This window comes from Rhinopithecus roxellana, chromosome 5 (genome assembly GCF_007565055.1).
Source record: "Rhinopithecus roxellana isolate Shanxi Qingling chromosome 5, ASM756505v1, whole genome shotgun sequence".
Classification (NCBI taxonomy): Eukaryota; Metazoa; Chordata; class Mammalia; order Primates; family Cercopithecidae; genus Rhinopithecus; species Rhinopithecus roxellana.
The window spans coordinates 149,542,866-149,566,197 of NC_044553.1; the positions used below are offsets into that span (position 1 = coordinate 149,542,866).

Here is a 23,332-nt window from a genome sequence, read left to right on the forward strand (position 1 = left end):
CTCTCAGAATTGTCGATTGCCTGTGGAAGGACAAGGAAAAGCATTTCCCTACTGGCTCCTGCCCTCTCTAGTTCAGGGTTGCCCAAGGGGAGCATTAACTTCCTAGCACTTCCAGGCTGTACATGCCCATATGCTCTCTCACCTGTACCTTCTGCTGAGTGGACAATGGAGACGCTTTGGAGCAGAAAGGAAAAGATGCACAGTGAGCATGCTCAAGACAAGAGGGGTACCATGAGTCAAAGCTTGTATGACGGAGTTTGAAGATGATGTCAAGTGGTGCTTAAGAGACAGCTAACAGAATATAGCTTCAATCCCCTCCTGCCCTTGGTCACTAAGTCTTCAAGGAGAGGCTACTACCTAATGGGGACAGGAAAGAACTTACCTTGAACTCAAGGGATATAGTGGAATGTTTTTTATTGCTTCCATGCCTGGTGAATAATTCTAAACAGGCACTGGAAGCAACCACAGCCCAACAACAGCAAGGCAAGAAAAGGCTCATATCCCCCAGAGATGAAGGTCTGAATCATACAAGTCAACTAACATCCTAGTTGGCTGTCATCTTTCTTGCCCCATGACCTATACTAGTCACTGCCCCAAATCTCTGTGGATAAAAAGACCCTGAATGTCACTGTGGCCCATTATGGTAACTACATCCACCCTAGCCCTAATGGTATCACCATCTGGCCTCTGCCATTCCCAAATCCTATCATTGCTATGGATATTAGGGAACACAGCTCCATGGAAGCATCTCCTATCAACTCCAGCCTGTGTCCCCTCACCAGTGCATTCTTTATTGCCTTGGTTAATGAAATGTTTTCTTTGGACCTTCTTAAGAAGTATGGTCTGATAGTGTGTTCTCCAGTCTCATATAGTAAATCCATTCTAATATTCTCTCTTCTCTGTGAGGTCTGACCTCAATATACTCTGCCAAAGCAGTTCTTGCATATTTATCTAATTTACTGTAGGTCATACTCATGTCTAAGCTTCAAGAAACCATCCCACCAGTGTATCCTAGGGCCAAGTTATTAGGATGTCAAATCCTGAGTTACGAATAGCGTTCACATGTTAATAAATTCTCCCTATTCATCCTTATTATTCTTCCAGCCCACTCCAGGCAAGACCTGCAAGATCCACCTCCCTAAATGTTCCTTCTGTTCCTACCGGTACATATTAGCCAGGTTCTGGGATTAGTTGCTTGAGTATTTTCTCCCAGAATAAGAACAACATCCCTGATTAGGCTATGCTGAGATTGTGTCTAGCTATTCTTCTGGAGGAAACAGGGGTGAGAGATGGGACAGAGCTTAAGGAGAACATGTATCACCTTGCAAGAAATTCATCTCTATGCGATCTCTGCCTAGTTTCCAAACAAGGAAAAGTTATTCTCTCTAACAAGGTGTTGATCCTGCCTATTCAGAGGACTCAGGAAAATTCAGGAGTTCTCAGGTCATCCTCTTAGACGTCTCCTTCTGAGATTTCAGGGTCCTACTCTTCCCATGTTAGGGTCAGACTTTGGTTCTGAACACCCGTCAAGGGTGTATGAGAGGTAGGACCACTATGAATTATATACAATAAGAGACTTATATAGGAGTTTGGCCTCACACTGGTGTGGGAGTTGGTTAAACACTGGTGTGGGAGTTGGTTAAACTGCTTCCACATCTGGAGTTGGAAAGGAAAGATTAATACAAAATAGAAAAGAGCAAGAATAGACTGGAATCCCAAAGACAATCTGGAACCCATGAGGACAAACAAAAGTCCATGTCTGTCTCTCACCACCTTCAGGCTTCCAACCTCAACGATGCACACAACCTGCAATTCCACTGGCCCAGAATTGCCAGAAGCTGATGGCAGTGATGCAACAAGAGCTGAAGGAGCCACAGACCTGGCTACTGCTCCAAACTAACAATATGACACAGCAGATTAGCAACCATGTGTGGGAGCTACAACAGTGCCTAGTACCAGCACCAACCTTCAGCCAAAAAAGAAATATATCCGGCTGCTGCTGCTTCACTCTGATTTCCAAATCTCACTCAAACTGTCTCATGGCCAGTGCTAACCCGAGCCTAGAAGGGAGTACTGGGAAACACAATTCCAGCTTAGCTCAGTTGACACAGTACAAACCCACCACAGAAGGTATACAGCTCTTTCACCCTTATGATTAAATCTTCAGTCTGATTTTTAGCATAATCTGTCCTATAGTCACAAGCAACGGGGATCTTTCCAAATGTTGCCATATAGGCCCTCTTTTCACAGTGTACCCTGCATTGATAACTGGCTGATCTCTTGTTCTCAAGGTTTCAAAAGCTAAAAGAGGTCTATTAACTCAAAGTCCGTATTAATTTCCACCATCCCCATACCATTCAAGTCCTAGAGCTATCAATTAACCCAACTCTTCTCTTCCATTCAATTCTAGTCCCAATTCCCTGAAGGTAAGAGTCTTAGGAACTGTGCTGCCATACATGCAGGGGGCTATTAGTACCCATTACCAGCAGCAATGGGGTCCTTGTTGCAGTCTCACCAGTGAGTCATCCACTCTAAGATCCCAGTGGATATTGTCAATTTCTAGAACCACGGTAGATACTACATGTCTTAGCCTGGATTCATGAAAGTGATTTGGAAGGTAATCCCAATGAGAAGTGAGGAGGAATTGGGAGTGAAATCGAGAATAAAGAAAAACCAATACAAAAATGCATTACCAACTCAATCTAATCTGGATCTTTTGAGTAACATATGGAATGCCCCTCAGAATTTTCTATCTAGGATCAACACAAATAAGCACTTATTTTCAGTTCTCATACTCCATTAGTTGAAGGTTGCCCCAGTGGGACATTAAGGTCCTTATGTTTCTGAGATGCACAATTATGCTTCCTGAGCCAGTGCCCACCAGAGAACTAAGCCTTGGAGGAGTCAAAAGCCTGGGACGGAAAGTAAAAAATGTGCAGCAATATGTGCTTGAAACCAGATGCCATCACCTTGAAGTGAGTTGAAGCCCAAACAGAACTGTCTGTCACAGCCCACAGCCACAGCTTGACTCTAGAGTAAGACAAATAGGAGAATGAGGTTGTGCACCACAGGTGTCAAATACAATACCCATCACATATGCGTGCTGTGAAAATGAAGTAAGATATGCAAAATCTTGGAAGAGGCCTGACACATAAAGCTAAATAAATGATAGCTATTATCATTAGATTAGACACTGAACTTAGACTATGGTAATGGCAATGATGAGCAAGAAACAAATAAAGGAGGTATTAATATTTCAGAGTTATAATTGACACAACTAGGAGAGTAAGTTGGTGGGTGGGGAGAATGTAAGAGAGAGGAAGAAATCTGGGTGTTTCTAACTAGAGTCCTGGCAGAATAGAGAATGGCATGCCACTAAATAAAACATGGGGCCGGGCACGGTGGCTCACGCCTATAATCCCGACACTTCGGGAGGCTGAGGCAGGCGGATCACTCGAGGTCAGGAGTTTGAGACTAGCCAAGAACCAATATGGAGAAACCCCATCTCTACTAAAAATACAAAAATTAGCCGGGCATGGTGGCGCATGCCTGTAATCCCAGCTACTTGGGAGGCTGAGGCTGGAGAATCACTTGAACCCAGGAGGCAGAGTTGCAGTGAGCCGAGATTGCACCACTGCAGTCCAGCCTGGGCAACAATAGTGAAACTCTGCCTCAAAAATAAAATAAATAAAATAAAATAAAATAAAATAAAATAAAATAAAATAAAATAAAATAAAATAAACATGGAAAGCTGGAGGAAGAAGTATTATTAAATACCTCAGAGTCTAAGATACCTGTGGACTATCCAAATGTTTTATGTTTAGTGTGCTGCTGGAAGTGATAAGAAACTCAAGAAAGGGTCTTGAAAACCTGAAAGAGATGTAGGCTGAAAATAGGGCCTGGATAGTAGTTCAAGCAATGATAACATTTGCTCTCCCAGGAAGAATGTGTACAGTTACGGGAAAACAGGGCTGACAATGGAATACCAGTATCAGTCAATGAAAGGAGATGAGGCAGTCACTGACTGAGAAGAACCAGGTAGAAGAGCACAGTTTGTCACTGGGGAAGAGGAGGAAAGTACCAATATCCAAGCACTGAGTGCTCTACAGAAATCAGGTTAGATTCAAACTGAGACATTTCCACCAGATTAGGAAACAGGGAGACACTAGTAACTTTAGTGAGAGCAGTTTCAGTGGAGTGTTTGAGATGGAAGCCTGATGTTCCAGCACATCCAGTGAATGGGACATAAAGAAGTAGAAACAGCTGGCATCAACTGTTCTTGCAAAAACTAGTGGAAGTGGGGGATAACAGCAATAACTAGAGGGCGACAGAGAATTTTTTTTCTTTTTTCTGTTTACAAAAAGACTCAAATGTGTTTGTGGGAAGGAGAACTTGAGGATTAGGAAAAGGGGAGAACAACATGGAGTAAAGTCTCTGAGGAAGCGGAAGATTTCAAAAACAGGTGCAAAGCACAATCTGACTCAATCATCCTTATTTAATAGGCTTGGATTTGCTTTTAATATGCCAACTAGCAAATATGTATTTAGTCTCTCATTTACTGGGACAACCTTATAAAGTTGTGAAGTAACTTTTTTCATTTCCCTTGTCTTTTTTACTCAACATCACAAAACATAAGCTTCTTAGACTAATTTAGCTTCAGTCAAAAGGTGACAATTGCATGCAGTGAGAATAAAACCTTTTTCTGCTATTTGAGATTATTTTTTTGTCAGGCGGAAATAAATTATTTATAAAGCAATTTACCAGATAAGCTCTAATTTAGGGGGTGCCCAGTATAGTATTGACAGCACATACATTAACTCTGAAATCTAAACTCTTTAATTCCTGTCTACAGGGTCCGATTAGCCCAAGTCTAGGGAATACATATGAGTTTAAAAATAAGCTAAATAGCTAGCACATTCAAGTCCTTTTAACTGCCAGGTGGTAAGCTATTCTGAAGCTGTTTAGATTTGTGGTCGGGCCTCAAACCATGTCTCTGGACAGCATTCTGCTGGAGGCAGAACAAAGTTATATTTAATATCTGTGTACTTTAAAACAATGCTGCCCACTTTTCGCTTATTGCCGGGTCACTTACCTTGAAGACTCACTGTACTTCTGGTGTATAAAACGGCAGTGTTTACACATCCAATTGATTTTGGAATTACATGATTGAGCCAGTATAAAAGCTGAGTCAATAAGAAAACAAATGCTTATAAAGCTGTAACAAACAGGCTTTTTCCCCCCAATATGTGTACCAAATAAATTTAACTTAGAAGAACTAAACTAAATATAAAACACTTCAAAAAGGAGAAAGAGAACATTAAGCTTACTAAGAATTTTGGCATGATCCAGAGAACATGTTCAGGGAACTGACCTCTGTAGAAAGCACAGAAGCATTTCAATGGCTATGCCTGAAAACCTCTTTCAGTAAGTTTTTCTATAACATTCTATAAACTTCAGTCTTATAACATATACATTTTGTGTCAACTTTCTGTGTTTTTCCACATCTAAGAATTTTTTTGGCTGGGCATGGTGGCTCACACCTGTAATCCCAGCACTTTGGGAGGCCGAGGGGGGTGGATCATGAGGTCAGGAGTTCAAGACCCGCCTGGCCAAGATGCTGAAACCTTTTCTCTACTAAAAATACAAAAAAATTAGCTGGGCATGGTGGCACGTGCCTGTAATCCCTGCCATTCCGGAGGCTGAGGCAGAGAATTTCTTAAACCCGGGAGGTGGAGGTTGCAGTGAGCTGAGATCGTGCCACCGCACTCCAGCCTGGACACAGAGTGAGACTCCATCTCAAAAAAAAAAAAAAAAAAAAAAAGAATTTTTTTGAAGACCAGAATCACTATTTTTTTTTTTTTTTTTTTTTTTTTTTGAGACGGAGTCTCGCTCTATCGCCCAGGCTGGAGTGCAGTGGCCGGATCTCAGCTCACTGCAAGCTCCGCCTCCCGGGTTTTACGCCATTCTCCTGCCTCAGCCTCCCGAGTAGCTGGGACTACAGGCGCCCGCCACCTCGCCTGGCTAGTTTTTTATATTTTTTAGTAGAGACGGGGTTTCACGCTGTTAGCCAGGATGGTCTCGATCTCCTGACCTCGTGATCCACCCGTCTCGGCCTCCCAAAGTGCTGGGATTACAGGCTTGAGCCACCGCGCCCGGCCTGGAATCACAATTTTTAAAAAACAATGATGCTAGTTTTCGCTTTTTGGATAAAGAATTGCCTTTTCTTCACAATTTGAGAAGAAAAAGAATCATGCTGGAAACTCAAAACTCCCATATCTTCCTGCCACCAAATCTACAAATGCACCTGTATGCTCTCCCTCTTTCTTCCTATTAAACAATAAAAGCAAGTCTTTTATCGGACCTCGTAACCCCCAAGGTGCACAACATCCCATCCCCCTTCTCAGGGACCATGACACCATCATCTATCCCATCTTGTGTAGTTTTAATAGCTATGAAACTATAGCACTAGGCTAGGTCCAGCCTAGTAATATTTAAGCATGCTCTACCATCACTCATCTTAAAACAAGGAAACAAAAAATAAACCCTTCCTGAACCCCATATTCCTCTCTAAGTCCCTCTCTTTAATATCCTCCAGAACCAAGTCTCTGAAAAGTTATCTTCACTTGCATTCACTCTTCAGTCCATTCCAATCTGGCTTCTCCCACCAAATCTTCACCAAAATTGCTCTTGATAAGGTCATTAGTGGTCAGTCAAATTGATCCCCTGCCACCTCCTAAAGCATCTTTTCTCCTTCACTTCCAAACACCACAACTTTCCTAGGTTTTCTCCTAGTTTTTCTTCTAGGTTTTCTCCTGGTTTTTCTTCCGGCTGTTCCTCCTCTGTATCATTTCTTAGCAACTCTTTCTATCAATTCCTTAAATTTTGGGACTTTTTCAGCACTCAATTCTGAGTCTTCTTCCTCTCCACTCTAAAATCTCTCCTAAGATGATCTAACCTACTACCTTGGCTTTAAATGTCATCTAACGGTCAATGATGCTAGGACTTTTATTTGCAACCCAGACCTCTTTTCCAAGCTCCTGACCCATATCCTACTGATCCCACTAAGCACAGTGCTTTAGATGGGCCTTGTGGTCAAACTGCTTCAGTTTCACAACGGATTCTTCTACTTACTTCTTGAGTAACCCCGAACAAGCTGGTGAGCACACTAAGACTCAGTTTCCCTACATGTAGATTGGAATAATAGTAATAATAATTCTCACTTCATAGGGTTGCTGTTTAGGTTAAATGAGTTGATGAAAGCATCTACTATCTAGCACATTATCTATGATTACTATTACCATAGATACCAATCAGAATATGTCAAAGGCATCTCAAATTTACTTTGATAGGTACAAAACCGGATCCTATCTTTTCTGCCCACCCCGACATGCATTTCCCCTGGTTCACCATCCTCTGTGAATTCCAAGGAGGAATTCTTAGGTGACCCCAATGACCCTAACATTTGTATAAACTCCTCCCCTTGAGTGAGTGAATATCATGAAATCTCACACTTATGATAAAGGGATTTTGCAGATGTAATTATGGTCCTAAACCAACTGACTTTACAGTAAGAAAATTATCCAAGTAGGCTGGGCGCAGTGGCTCATGCCTATAATACCAGCACTTTTGGAGGCCAAGGACGGTGGATCACCTGAGGTCAGGAGTTCGAGGTTGGCCTGGCCAATATGGTGGAACCCTATCTCTACTAAAAATACAAAAATTAGCTGGGCATGGTGGTGGGCACTTGTAATCCTAGCTACTTGGGAGGCTGAGGCAGGAGAATTGCCTGAACCCGGGAGGTGGAGGCTGCAGTGAGTCGAGATCACGCCATTGCCCTCTGGCCTGGGCGACAAGAGTGAAACTGTCAAAAAAAAAAAAAAAAAAAAAGAAAAGAAAAGAAAAGAAAATTACCCAAGTAGGCCTAACCTAATTACATGAGTACCTTTAAATCTGGGCCTAGAGGTCAGAGAGAAGGGGGTTCAGAAGTCGGGGAGACAAAGTATTGAAAGGATTTGACACACTTTTACTGGCTTAAAGATGCAAGAGCCAGGCTGGGTGCAGTGGCTCACGCCTATAATTCCAGCACTTTGGGAGGCTGAGGCAGGTGGATCACGATGTCAGCAGTTTGAGACCAGCCTGGCCAACACAGTGAAACGCTGTCTCTACCAAAACTATAAAAATTAGCCAGATGTGGTGGCAGGTGCCTGTAATCCCAGCTATTCAGGAAGCTGAGGGAGGAGAATCGCTTGAACCTGGGAGGCAGAGGTTGCAGTGAGCCGAGACTGCGCCATTGCACTCCAGCCTGGGCAACAGAGCAAGACTCCGTCACAAAAAAAAAAAAAAAGATAGAAGAGCCAAATGAGAACACGAAGATAACCCCCAGCTAACAGCCAGTAAGGAAACTGGAACCTTGGGGAACAAATACAAGAACTGAATTCTACCAACAAAAATGAGCTTGGAAGTGGATTTTTACGCACAGCCTCTGGACAAGAACTCAGTCTGGCTAACACAGTAATTTAGGCCTCATAAGGATTTATAATCTACTAAACTGAGAGCTAATAAATGGGTGCTATTACAAGCTACTACATTTGTGGTAATTTGTTATGCAGCAATAGAAAATAATTACATCATCTCATTAAGCAGCATCTTCAAACACACATTTGTACCAGCCACAAAACCCCATGTCAATACAATACCAAGTTCTGCTGATCCTTTTTTTCTTTATTTTTTAAAATTTTTAAATTTTTTGTTTTTTGAGACGAGTCTCCCTCAGTTGCCTAGGCTGGAGTACAATCAATGGCGTGATCTTGGCTTACTGCAACCTCTGCAATCCAAGTTCAAGCGATCTCCTGCTCAGTCTCCTGAATAGCTGGGATTACAGGCATCTGCCATCATGCCCGGCTAATTTTTGTATTTTTAGTAGAGATGGGGTTTCACCTTGTTGGCCAGGCTGGTCTTGAATCTCTGGCCTCGGGTGATCTGCCCACCTTGGCCTCCCAAAGTGCTGGGATTACAGGTGTGAGCCACCACACCTGGCCTTTGCAGATTCTTATTTCCTAATTACAACTCAAACACATTCACAATTGTTAACCTCAATTGTTACCTATTCTAAACCTTTATATTCCGTTTGAACTTCCGCAGTAGTTTCCTACCTGGTTTCCCTTCGTATAATCTTTCTACCCACTCTCCTTATAGAAATAGGAGTCATCTTGTGACAAAGCAAAACTAATCTCAGCATTCTTCAACTGGAAATCTTTCAATGGCTTCACATCACATTCAATGTCTAAACTGTAGAAACCCCTGCATGAAATGGCCCTGGCTCCCTTTTCAGCCCCATTTCCTGTGACTCTCCTGCTTGAATGTCACACTCAACCCAGACACCTTCCTTCCAGTAACCTCAGTGTGCCAAGCCATTTCCCACTGTGTTGGAAGACGATCTGCGTTGCTTCCTTTGACAGAAAGGCTTTGTCCCCCTACTCTTCACCCCACAATAGCCAGGGCCTCAGCTTCAACATGACTGCTTCCCAGAAGCTTGTCATCATCCCTTTTGGGTTCTCTCACAGAACTCTGTACTTCTTAATAGAGTTCATCATAATCGCACATAGGGTTATGTAGTGATTATATATTTAAGGTCTCTCTCTTAGGTATTATACAATAAGTGTGGCAGCCAGGTCTAATATGTTCCCTACTAAAACCCAGCATCTAGTGCAGTGCCAGACACACAGTAGGAATTCAATAAACCCTTATGGGTGAATAAAACTGGCTGTTTTGCCCAACTTACACAAAACAAAATTAGGTCAAAGTTAGGAGTTTGATTTGCGTGTGGCCCCATTATGTTTGTTCTATTTTAGCTCTAATTATGATGCTTCATTACACACAAATAACATTAGTATAAACGTAAAAACACACGTAAAATCATGGGAGTGGGCTAGCGCAAATTTACCGCTAAGACTCTGTTCATGCTCTCTTCATGTAGCATCATATTTAAATAGAAAGTGTGACACTATCCTTATCACACATCTTAAATATTTCCTGTAGAAAAAACACATAATCTCACTTCAGATTATGATGATGTGATTAGAGGACAGAGTGCTTCAGTTGACTGAATTTTCCAGGTAATGACGGAGAATTCTACTTACACAGAAAACTGCATGGTACAAAGACAGACCTGTGTATGATTCTCCACCTTTTTACCTCTAGCATTCTTTTAAGCATGTCCATTTTATTGTTTATCATTATGTATTTTTTAAAATTAAAAGTGCTTCTAGTTAATCAGAGACCTTACTACTTCTCTTTTTCGAAGAAATATAAAAATAGCATGAACACCATATGACAAAGATTTTATTTAAGAAGCAAAACAGGCCCGGCATGGTGGCTTACACCTGTAATCACAGCACTTCTTTGGGAGGCCAAGGCAGGTGGATCGCTTGAGCTCAGGTGGTTGAGGCTGCAGTGAGCTGTGATCACATCACTGCACTATAGCCTGGGCAACAGAACAAGACCCTGTCTCCAAAAAAAGAAAAAAAAAAAAAAAAAAGAAGCAAAACACTGGACATAAAGTCAAATATCTTCCCTACTACTTATGTTTATATATAAAGTACTTATTTAATTATGTATTTACCTAATCCTTGCCTTGGTCCAGAAAAGATATAAGGCGAATTACCAGCATTAATTAAAGCATAAGAAAATAAGAAGAAAGAACAAGGGCACAAAACACTGCCAGGATAAGATTCAATATGCATGCCAAACCATACTTGTAAGTGGTGTAGGCCTGAGATTTGACGCTTTCTAACAATCAACTTGATAAGAGGTCTGCTCAGCCACCCACTTCAGGGCATTCCTGTGAAAAACATAACAGCTGGTCAAAAGCAGCACAGCTAGCCTTGGTGCTGAGATCAGAAAGGAATGTCTCCCTGGAGATTCATTAGAGAAGACACCATTCTACTTCTACAAAGAGTGACACTTGCTACCATTTTCTGGCAAAACAGTTGTTTAAATAACTGACTGCTTCACATTCTGTTATCACCCTTAAACACCCATATCTTGGGGCAAAATTATCTCCTGGTTAATCCAATCTTAATAAGTTGTATTAGTTTCCTGTTACTGAAGTAGAAAATTAACATAAACCTGATGGTTTATTAACACCACAAGTTCGTTTTCTTACAGTTCTGGAGATCAAAAGTCTGAAACTGGATCTCATGGAGCTAAAATCAAGGTGACAGCAGAGATGTGTTCCTTTTGGATATGCTAGGGGAAAATGTGTTCCCCTGCTTCTAGAGGCTGTCTGCATTCCTTAGCTCATGGCCTCCCTTCCAGCAATGGCATCACTCCGATCTGTCTCCTCATCACATCTCCTCTTTTTCTCTGCTTCATCTTCACATCACCTTCTCTGACTCTGGCCCTCCTGTTTCCCTCTTATAAGGACTCTTGTGATTTCATTGAGCCCACATGGATTACCCAAAATAATCTCCCCATCTCAGGATACTTAATCACATCTGCAAGGTCTCTTTTGCCAGTGTCAGACAACTCATTTGCAGGTTCCAGGGATTAGGATGGGGATATCTTGGGGGAGTGGTCATTACTCAGCCTACCACACAAGACTTCATCATTTATTTGCTTGAAGCTACCTAAATTGTAAGAATAGTATTAGGAAAATCTATGTAACAGTAAGAGCCACAAGTGGAAAACTTAAAGTTTTTAAAATATAAGAATTAATGATATAATTATTTTAAGTACCAAATTCACTTTCTATATTCCAGGTAATAGGACACACAAAAATGTTATTTACACAGTTTTTGCCAAAAACACACTGACTATATAAAAAGAAGAAAGCACACCTACACAAAAACTTGAGTGTGAAATAAAATAACTGCAATATCCCAAGTATTATACTAAAAATCAGGAACTTTACTTCCTTATTCTTCCTGCAGTCACAGGGGAGGATGTCTACTGAATACTTTTTTAAAAAAGAAAGAAAAAAGTGAGACAGCCAGCTCACTCACAACTTTAGGAGTATATAAAATAGAGAGAACTTGTGTGATTTTTGGAGGAACAGCTGGCTACGCTTGAACCAAGAGGGACACTGCTAGAAACAAACATAATGAAGCCAAGGTTCCATTTCAGACCCTATTCATCTTCCCCGAAAAACAAAATGAATGTAGGAATGATCATACCTTTGAGGTGCACAGAGAGATCTGGAAATCATGATGGGAGCTCAAAGGAGATAACTGTGACAACCCCTCCCTCCCACAGCACTTTAGGATTGACATCTCTCAACAGTGTATTTAATTGTGAAGCTTCAACTAACACATGATGTTATTATGTTAGATTTTCCCTAGAGCAGTTTTCACCAAGAATCAGCTTCTTTTTCACAGGGAAAAATTCAATCCTGTCCATCAAACCACTTGTGTCTCCAGGGAGATAAGGCTTCAGAATATTTCCTTGCTTTGGAGCAGAAGTTAACATTAGACTTAACATCTGAGGCTTTTCCCCGCTACAGACTACAAATACAAACTGTACCTGAATCCCCCTTGACAGAAGGTGTAAGATGTCACCTTCTTTGCCCCATTAGATCATTTTCTTAATCTCTAAAATTCATGGTAGAAAGTTAAGAAGGGATTTTCTTTTAAGGTCTAGGCTCTAGGGAACTAAGTTAGAGTACTAATAATAATTTATTCATATTTTAACCATCCCAATATATCCTATCAACAAAAGATAGAGCACAAGTTCTTCCTACTCTTCTCAAAGTGAGGAAAATGTGAAAAAAGAGCAAGTACTACAAAAAAAAATACAAACACACACATACGTTCAGTCATGTGTTGCTTAACAATGGGAACATGTTCTGAGAAATATCATTAGGCAATTTCATGGTCGCACAAACACCATAGAGTTTACTTACAGAAACCTACATTGTACAGGTTACTACACACCTGCTGTATGGTATAGCCTATTGTTCCAAGGCTATAAACCTGTACAGCATGTTACTGTACTGAATACCATAGGCAACTGGAAAACAATTTTAAGTATTTGTGTATCTAACCAGAGAAAAAGTAGAGTAAAAATATAGTAACGCAATTTCATTGACCACAATCCATATGCAGTCTGCCATTGACCCAACTGTCATTATGCAGCTCATGAATATATATATTTACACATGTATGGTATAAAAAGGAGAGCTGCATTGTATTCATACATAACTACAACTGTCATTGAAATCTTTCAAAGTTTCTTACTGGGCTGCCTATAATCTCAGCACTTTGGGAGGCTGAGGCAGGAGGACTGCTTGAGGCCAGAAGTTCAAGGCCAGCCTGGGCAACATAGCAAGACCCTAGTGCTACAAAAAATAAAAAGAAAATTACCCAGGCATGCTAGTATGTGCCTATAGTCCTAGCTACTTGGGAGGCTGAGGCAGGAGGTTCTCTTGAGCCCAAGAGTTTGAAGCTGCAGTGAACTATTATCACCACTGTATTCCAGCCTGGGCAGTAGAGTAAGACCTTATCTTCCAAACAAAGCAAAACAAAAGCATCTTATTAGCTTCTTTGTTTTTGGTTTGTTTTTGACGCAGTCTGACTCTGTCCTCAGACTGGAGTGCAGTCGCGCAATCTCAGCTCACTGCAACTTCCACCTCCCGGGTTCAAGCAATTCTCTTGCCTAAGCCTCCCAAGTAGCTGGGATTATAGGCATCAGCCACCATGCCTGGTTAATTTTTGTATTTTTAGTAGAGACGGGGTTTCACCATGTTGGCCAGGCTGGTCTCGAACTCCTGACCCCAGGTGATCCACCTGCCTCGGCCTCCCAAAGTACTGGGATTACAGTTGTGAGCCACCACACCCAGCCGGTTTGCTTTTGTAAGCTAGGTTTGTTTAAAAAAAAAAACATAAAAAACAAGTATTTTATTGGAAGTAATAGTTATGTTTCTTAAAAGCTAATTACAAATCAAATCATTATTAATGGAACCACATTCAAAAAGCAGCAAGGAACTGTTGTTTTTCAACGGATCCAACATGAATCCTTTGGTAAAACAGGATGATCTTTTAAAGTAAATCATAGGGTCAGGCGTGGTGGCTGATGTCTGTAATTCCAGCCATTTGGGAGGTCAAGGCAGGTGGATCACGTGAGATCAGGAGATCAAGACCAGCCTGGCCAACATTGTAAAACCCCATCTCTACCAAAAAATACAAAAATAAGCTAAGCATGGTGGTGTGTGGTGGTGCACACCTATAGTTCCAGCTAGTTGGGAGGCTGAGGTGGGAGGATCACTTGAACCCAGGAGGCAGTGGTTGCAATGAGCTGAGATCATACCATTGCACTCCAGCCTGAGTGACAGGGTGGGACCCTGTCTAAATAAAAATAAATAAATGAATTAATTAATAAAGTAAATCACTAGCCGGGTATGGTGGCTTGTACCTGTAATCTCCACACTTCAGGAGGCAGAGATGGGAAGTCTGCTTGAGCCCAGGAGTTCAAGACCAGCCTGGGCAACATAGTGAGATCTTGTCTCAATAAAATGAAATTTTAATATACAACAATAATAAAGTAAATCACCACTCTGGACTTTTTATCATGAAACATCCTTTTATTTTATTTTTTATTTTTTTGAGACAGAGTTTTGCTGTTGTCACCCAGGCTGGCTCACTGCAACCTCCACCTCCCGGGTTCAAGCAATTCTCCTGCCTCGGCCTCCAAGTAGCTGGGATTACAGGTGCCTGCCACTGCGCCCAGCTAATTTTTTGTATTTTCAGTAGAGATGGGTTTTCACCATGTTGGCCAGGCTGGTCTCGAACTCCTGACCTCAGGTGTTTCACCTGCCTCAGCCTCCCAAGGTGCTGGGATTACAGGCGTGAGCCACCGGCCAAAACATCCTTTTATGATTTAAAAAAAAAAAAAAAAAAAAGCCCACCCAAACCAACTAGGAATAGAAGAGAACTTTGTCAAACTGATAACATCTATGAAAAACTCACAGCTGGCCGGGAGCGGTGGCTCAAGCCTGTAATCCCAGCACTTTGGGAGGCCGAGATGGGCGGATCACGAGGTCAGGAGATCGAGACCATCCTGGCTAACACGGTGAAACCCCGTCTCTACTAAAAAATACAAAAAATTAGCCGGGTGAGGTGGCGGGTGCCTGTAGTCCCAGGTACTCGGGAGGCTGAGGCAGGAGAATGGTGTGAACCCGGGAGGCGGAGCTTGCAGTGAGCTGAGATCCGGCCACTGCACTCCAGCCTGGGCGACAGAGCGAGACTCCATCTCAAAAAAAAAAAAAAAAAAAAAAAAAGAAAAACTCACAGCTAACCTCATACTCAGTGGTAGAAGACTAAAGCCTTCCCCCTAGGATCAGAAAAGACAAGGAACTAAGTTTGTTTATACGAGAATTTCCATGGAAATGCCACAGAAGAGCCTTAATGCTGGTAAATACTTTGATTATAACTCAGTCCAACACCTTTACTTTCACCTTTACTTTATGAACCAAAAAACTTGGGCTCAGAAAGGCAAAATGACTTACCCCAGGTCACATAGCGAATCAGGGGCTTAGAACTACAGTCCACTCCCTACCTCTGTTAAATCTTTACTTCAGGCCAGATGCAGTGGCTCACACCTGTAATCCCAGCACTTTGGGAGGCCCAGGCAGGTGGATCATCTGAGGTAAGGAGTTCAAGACTAGCCTGGCCAACATGGCAAAACCCCATCTCTACTAAAAAAAAAAAAAAATTAGCTGGGTGCGGTAGTGGGTGGCTGTAATCCCAGCTATGTGGGAGGCTGAGGCAGGAGAATCACTTGAACCCGGGAGGTAGAGGTTACAGTGAGCCGAGATCAGCACTACACTCCAGCCTGGGCAATAGAGGAGACTCCATCTCTTAAAAAAAAGATTCACTCAAAAGACTGTAAATATGGATACCAGTAACCAAATAGATAAGATCTGTAGTTGGTGGCAAAAATCAATCAAGAATATTTTAGGGAGACTAGACAGAGGTATCACCAAAAAAGAAAACTACAGACAAAGATTTCTTATGAATATAGACACAAATCCTTAATAAAATACAAGCAAACTGAATCCAGCAACAAAGAAAAAGGATTCTATACCATGACAAACAGATTTATCCCAGGAATACAAGGTTGGCTTAACATCCAAAATTAATTAATGTAATACACCATATGAACAGAACAAAAAAACATGGTTATCTCAATAGATGCAGAAAAAAGCATCTGACAAAATCCAACACTCATGATTTAAAAAAAACACCCAAACAAACTAGGAGCAGAAGGGAAGTTCTTCAATCTGATAAAATACATCTATGAAAAACCCATAGCTAAGCCCATACTCAGTGGTAGAAGACTAAAGCTTTCACCCTAGGATCAGGAATAAGACAAGGATGTCTGCTCTTGCCAGTTCTAATGAACCACACTGAAGGTTCTAGCCAAGGCAATTAATCAAGAAATTGAAAGAAAACGCATCTGGACTGGAAAGAAAGAAGTAAAACTATCTCTATCCATGGCTAACACAATCTTATAAATAGAAAATCCTAAGGTGTCCACTAAACTATTAGAACCAATAAACTAATTCAGCAAGGTTGCAGGACACAATATAAAAAGTGTGTCTCTTTGTGAACTCTTGGAATGAACAATCCAAAAATAAAATTAAGAAACCAGTTCTTTTACAATAGCATCAAAAAAACAAAAAATACTTAGAAATAAATTTAACAAAAGAAATGCAAATTTATACTCTGAAAAATGAAAAACACTGTTGAAAGAAATTGAAGACGGCCGGGCGCGGTGGCTCAAGCCTGTAATCCCAGCACTTTGGGAGGCCGAGACGGGCGGATCACGAGGTCAGGAGATCGAGACCATCCTGGCTAACACGGTGAAACCCCGTCTCTACTAAAAAATACAAAAAACTAGCCGGGCGAGGTGGCGGGCGCCTGTAGTCCCAGCTACTCGGGAGGCTGAGGCAGGAGAATGGCTCAAAACCCGGGAGGCGGAGCTTGCAGTGAGCTGAGATCCGGCCACTGCACTCCAGCCCGGGTGACAGAGCGAGACTCCGCCTCAAAAAAAAAAAAAAAGAAAAAGAAATTGAAGACAACCTAAATAAATGGAAAGACATCTCATGTTCATAGATCAGAGGACTTAACATTGCTAAGATGGCAACACTCCCAAAGTTTACCTACAAATTCGATGCAATCCCTATCAGAATGCCACTGAGCTGGCTTCTTCGCAGACACTAACAAGCTGATCCTAGAATTCATATGGAAATACAAGGAATCCAGAATAACCAAAACAATGTATTGAAGAATAAGGCTCACACTTCCCAATTTCAAAACTTACTAAAAAATTGTAGTAGTCAAGGCAGCATGGTACTGGTATAAAGAGAGACATGCAGATTAGTGGAAGAGAACTGAGAGCATAAAATAAATAAACCCATACATCTATAGTCAACTGATTTTCAATAAGGGTGCCAAGACAATAAAATGGAGAAAGCATAGTCTTTTCAGTTAATGGTGCTGGAACAATTGGATATTTACATGCAAAAGAATGAGTCTGAATCATTACCTCACATGATATCCAACTATTACCTTAAAATGGATCAATGATCTAAAACAGCTAAAGCCATAAACTCTTAGAAGAAAACAGAGACATCAATCTTGATAATCTTGAATTAGTCAATGATTTCCTACACACAAGAATAAAATGAAAAAAAACAAAAAAGTTTCATCAACATTAAAGACTTTTAGGGCCAGGAGCAGTGGCTCACGCCTGTAATCCCAACACTTTGGGAGACTGAGGCGGGTGGAACCCTTGAGGACAGGAGTTCAAGATCAGCCTGGTCAACACGGTAAAACCCCATCTCTATTGAAAATACAAAAATTAGCCAGGCATGGTGCCACATGCCTGTAATCCTAGCTACTCGGGTAGCTGAAGCATGAGAACTGCTTGAACCCAGGAGGCAGAGGTTGCAGTGAGGCAAGATCATGCCACCGCATTCCGCCTGGGCAACAGAGCAAGACTCTGTCTCAAAAAAAAAAAAAAATTAAAGACTATTAGCCCAGGCACAGCGGCTCACACCTATAATCCCAATACTTTGGGAGGCCGAGGAGGGAGAATCACTTAAGCTCTGCAGTTTGAGACTAGCCTGGGCAACATAGCAAGACCCCATCTCTATTATTTAAAAAAAAAAATTTTTTTTTTAAATTTAAGACTTTTGTGCTCCTAAGGATACCATCAAAAAAGTGAAAAGACACTCATTTATGGAAGAAAATATCTGCAAACTATATTCCTGATAAGAGACATGTACCTAAAATACATAAAGCACTTTGGGAGGCCGAGACGGGCGGATCACGAGGTCAGGAGATCGAGACCATCCTGACTAACACGCTGAAACCCCGTCTCTACTAAAAAATACAAAAAACTAGCCTGGGCGAGGCAGCGGGCGCCTGTAGTCCCAGCTACTCGGGAGGCTGAGGCAGGAGAATGGCGTAAACCCGGGAGGCAGAGCTTGCAATGAGCTGAGATCCGGCCACTGCACTCCAGCGCAGGCGGTAGAGCGAGACTCCGTCTCAAACAAAAAAAAAAAAAAAAGAACTCTCATATCTCAATAAAAAAAAAAAAAAAAAGACAGACTAGACAATTTTTAAATAGGCAAAGGATCTGAATCAACATTTCTCCAGAGGTATACAAATGGCCAATAAGCACATGAAAAGATGTTTGTCATTAGGCATTCAGGAAATGGAAAATCACTTCACACTCCCTATGTAGGATAAGCAAAAAGACAGACAACGTTGTTTAGGCTGTGAAGGAATCGGAGGCCTCATACATTGCTGATGGGAATATAAAATGGTACAGCCACTCTGGACAACAGTTTGGCAATTTCTTACAAAGTTAAACACAGACTTTGTTTAACTTTGTTTTAACAAGTGATCCAGCAGTTTTACTGCTGTTATATACCCAAGAGAAATAAACATAGGTCCACCCAAAAACTTGTCCACAAATATGCAAAGCAGCACAATAGCCAAAAGATAGAAACAACCCAAGCTTCAAACAACTGGTGAATGGATAAACAAAACTTGGTATATCTACACAATGGAACACAATTTATCAACAACAACAACAACAACAACAAAATGAAGTACGGATGCATGCTACAGATAGATTAATTTTGCCAGGCATGTTGGCTCACGCCTGTAATCTCAATACTTTGGGAGGCCCAGGTGGGATGATCACTTGAGCCCAGGAGTTGGAGACCAGTGTGAGCATAATGAGATCCTGTCTCTACAAAAAAAATAATAAATTAGCCAGGTGTGGTGGTGCATGCCTGTAGTCCCAGAGTTACTCAGGAAGCTGAGGCAGGAGGATCTCTTGAGCCTGGGAGTTCTGAGATTATAGTGAGCCATGATCGCACCACTGCACTCCAGCCTGGATAGGTTCCATCTCTAAAAAACAAAACAACAATGAAAGACATAGCATGGTAGGTTCCACCGTGCTATCTCTCTTGGATCATTTGTTCTTGGGGAAATCAGCTCCCTGTCATGAGAACGCTCAAGCCACGCTATGGAGAGGTCCACATGGCAAGGAACTGAAGCAACCTGCCAACATGTGAGTGAACCATTTTGAAAGGGGAATCACTAGACCCAGACAAATCTTCAGGTGACTGCAGTCCTGGCCAACACCTTGACTTCAACCTCATGAGAGTCTCTGAGTTAGAACCAAGCGTCCTGTGTTAATTCACTTAGGATTAAAAAAAGAACCAACAAGCTAAAAGCCACTCCTAAATTCCTGACCCACACAAATCACGTTGTTTAAGCCACTAAGGTTTGGAGTAATTTGTTACACCACAATAGATAAACTTCCTCGACCTTCTCCTCAATGTTAGGCTCTCTCTCCTAATAACAGGCATCTAAGTAAATGTCTTCCCAGCAACTCTCCTCTTCTTAGAGTTTAGTTTTATCCCTATCCATGTTTACAGAAATTGCTGCCATGTTACAAAAACATGATCCCATCCCTTGGCCTCAGGTGAATGATCCAAAAGTGGATACCTCACCAAAGGCAGGCCAAAAAATCCCTTCCCTGAGATCTTTATAACTGAAGCTGAGAAGAAGGCGGTGTCTTTTCAGCAGCAGAAGCTGTAGGATGTAAAACTTGGAGTCTATCAACACCGTGATCTTTCCCACGTGGGAAAAGTGGCGCAGTGGTGGGGAAGAATGAAGCCATCACACAGTGACAAGCAGAGATTCAAGGTAGACAAAACACAGACAATGCTACGTTTCTGGTTCCAATGGTTCCTGATGCAACCCTGTTCCTTCCAGTGCACAGACCATACATGTCCTATCACCCAAACACCTAAAATGGCACCCAGTATGTAAGAGGAAATAAAATATTTCCTAAACAAGTGGTTAAGATAATCCAATATCCTTCCAACAATATCCTTTTTGTTATTGTTGTTGAGGCATCAGATTTGATTATTTGAAAGCTACAAGTCCTAACCTATTCTTTGCTAACTTAATACTTGTATGTCCCTTTACTATTATATTTACAGCAGTATTATCTTTTTTTTTTTTTTTTTTTTTTTTTTTTTTTTTTTGGAGATGGAGTCTCGCTCTGTTGCCAGGCTGGAGTGCAATGGCACAATGTTGGCTCACTGCAATCTCCTGCCTCAGCCTCCCGAGTAGCTGGGACTACAGGTGCGCGCCAAAATGCCCAGCTAATTTTTAGCCAATTTTTTGTATTTTTAGTAGAGACAGGGTTTCACCACGTTGGCCAGGATAGTCTCCATCTCTTGACCTCGTGATCCACCCACCTCAGCCTCCCAAGGCAGTATTATCTTAATTACTGGTTTATATGGCTTCCTCCCCTACTACTAGAGGGCAGGACATTTTCTTAGTCGATGCTTAAGAAACGTATATTTAAGTGATCTGTTCAATCCTATAATCTGCATTCTTCAGCTTTTACAGTCACTGTCATCCACTTATCAACCACCTAACATCTGCAAGGCATTGGTAATACAATAAACTTACTAGACTTGCTCCTGGATTCTCATGCATTCAATGAATTCATTCAACAAATATTAAGTACCTACTATATGCCAGGGGCTGCAAATAAACAAAGGACATGGTGCCTGCCTGCCCTCAAGGACCTTACAGTCTAATACAGACAAGTAAATGGACTACTATAGTACCGTGTGTTAAATGTTACTGAAGAGATACATACAGGCGACTAAGCAGCCGCAAAGATTATGGCGAATTTACACTACATGAGAAGACTGGACATATACAGAAAAAGATAATAGCCAGGCAATGCGACACAGGCTAAGCACTAAATGAGTGATTTGTTTCCCCAATTACACCGGAATAATTCACACACTTCCAGATAAGATACTATTATGGAATGATTTTTATATATACATTCAACTAACATTTTCTAAGGGCCCACTATATGCCAAGCAACCCACTTAGCACTTTTCCAACAGTGTCTCATTCAATTCTCATATTTTGTAGATTAAAGATGTGAATCTGAAAGGGTGAAGTGACTTGTCCATGTCTACATATTAAGCCGCAGAGATGGGATTTAGAATCATGTCTTCCAACTCCATGTCCTTTCATGGGGACATACTTCGCTTTTTCATTCATCCTACGGAATGCAATAAAGTGTTCTGCAAAAATGAGCAACCACCAACTGCCAGTCTGATACAACTAGATGCTTGCCCACATTCTGAGATGGGACCATATCAGATCAAATTACTTTGGTGCCTATTATAGCATCATGTGCTGAAAGAAGCGCAGTTGGCTGAAGATGAGCAACTCTTTCAAGTTATATTTTAACAGTGTTTTTGACCACTATATCCGGTCAGTTGTCCCAGTGTTCAGTAATAAATCAAAACTGTCATTTCCTTTGACAGTTAACAGCACTAATGAATTCAGTATAATCTCACCATCCATCAGAAAAATTTCTAAAATGCAAACTTGAAGCTGATGATTCACACAGTTAGAAGAGAGGGGGAAATAAAGCAGTACTCACTGTTTTCTACAAAACTAGCATTGTTTGCAAAATCCAGAAACCGAGCAGTTGGTTAACTACTAATAACAAGCAGGTTGCTCCTTGGTCATTTAGCAAAAAGCTGCTTGTTGCACCACAGTCGATAGCTGAGAAGCATATGACTTCAAGTACTTTTGCTGTACAGTAAGATTCCATACACATAAATCAGTGGATCATTATGTAAGACAAGAAAAAATTCAAAATCTTCACACCAGAAAGCACCTGACACTGAGCGTGGCACAAATCCGAATAAATGTATATTGAGTAAACCATATAAAAGCCTTTTGAAAATATCAGTTGTCTATGAAATTGAGAGAAGAGAAAGCAAATTACCTGAATCCATACAGGTTATGTTAGGAACTAAAAAATATGGAATAGCTGGCTCAAGAGATATAACAGATTCACAAGGACCAAAAAAACAATGTTTACAAATGTTGAATTAAGAAGCATGAATTTGAGATTTCTCTTGAATTAAGTCACCACACTGGCACCCAGTGGAATGCTAATAGGCAATCTCAGTAGAAATAACAAGAACTGAAAGAACTGATGGACAAAGCTAACTTTCTAATCTGTTCAAAACAGAAACAAGATGTACTAGTGAACACCTGAATTCTGCCGTTTAGGCTTTGTACTTTCACAATTAAATAATATCCTGACCGGGCGCGGTGGCTTACGCCTGTAATCCCTCCCGCACTTTGGGAGGCCGAGGCGGGAGGATTACCTGAGGCTGGGAGTTCGCGACCAGCCTGACCAACATGGAGAGACCCCCCCCCCCACCCTCGCCTGCCTGTCTCTACTAAAAATACAAAATTAGCCGGGCGTGGTGGCGCATGCCTGTGATCCCAGCTATCCCAGCACTCGGGAGGCTGAGGCAGGAGAATCGCTTGAACCCGGGAGGCGGAGGCTGCGGTGAGCCGATATCATGCCACTGCACTCCAGCCTGAGCAACAAGAGTGAAACTCCGTCTCAAAAAAAAAAAAAGGAATATCCCAATATGCCAAAGCAGCTCTGTCAAAAACCTTCAACGCTCACAAACATAATAACAACGAACGCCTCATTAAAATGTACTATCTGTTCAGAGAAAAAAAGTATTAACATATCTACAATACGAGACTGGGCTCCAAGAATATAAACCCAAATTGTACTGATTGGTCTGAATAAGCATTTTCCAAAATGAACAACCCGAACCTACACAACGAATATATTTAATTAGTTATAAAGCTTAAGACAACGCTAGTGATCTCAAACATTAGAACGTAAGCGCTGAAGCCTGCTCCTTAGTTCCTTTTACCTGGAGCTTTACATTTACAGAGCC

The 23,332-nt window shown here is 41.5% G+C and overlaps 1 protein-coding gene across 2 annotated transcripts in view; it reads right to left on the reverse strand.

Annotated features, from left to right (window-relative positions):
- The window catches only part of RPS6KA5 (ribosomal protein S6 kinase A5), a 201,529-nt gene that overhangs the window by 177,193 nt on the left and 1,004 nt on the right, over positions 1–23,332 (reverse strand). The gene's annotated exons all lie outside the window — the stretch shown is intronic.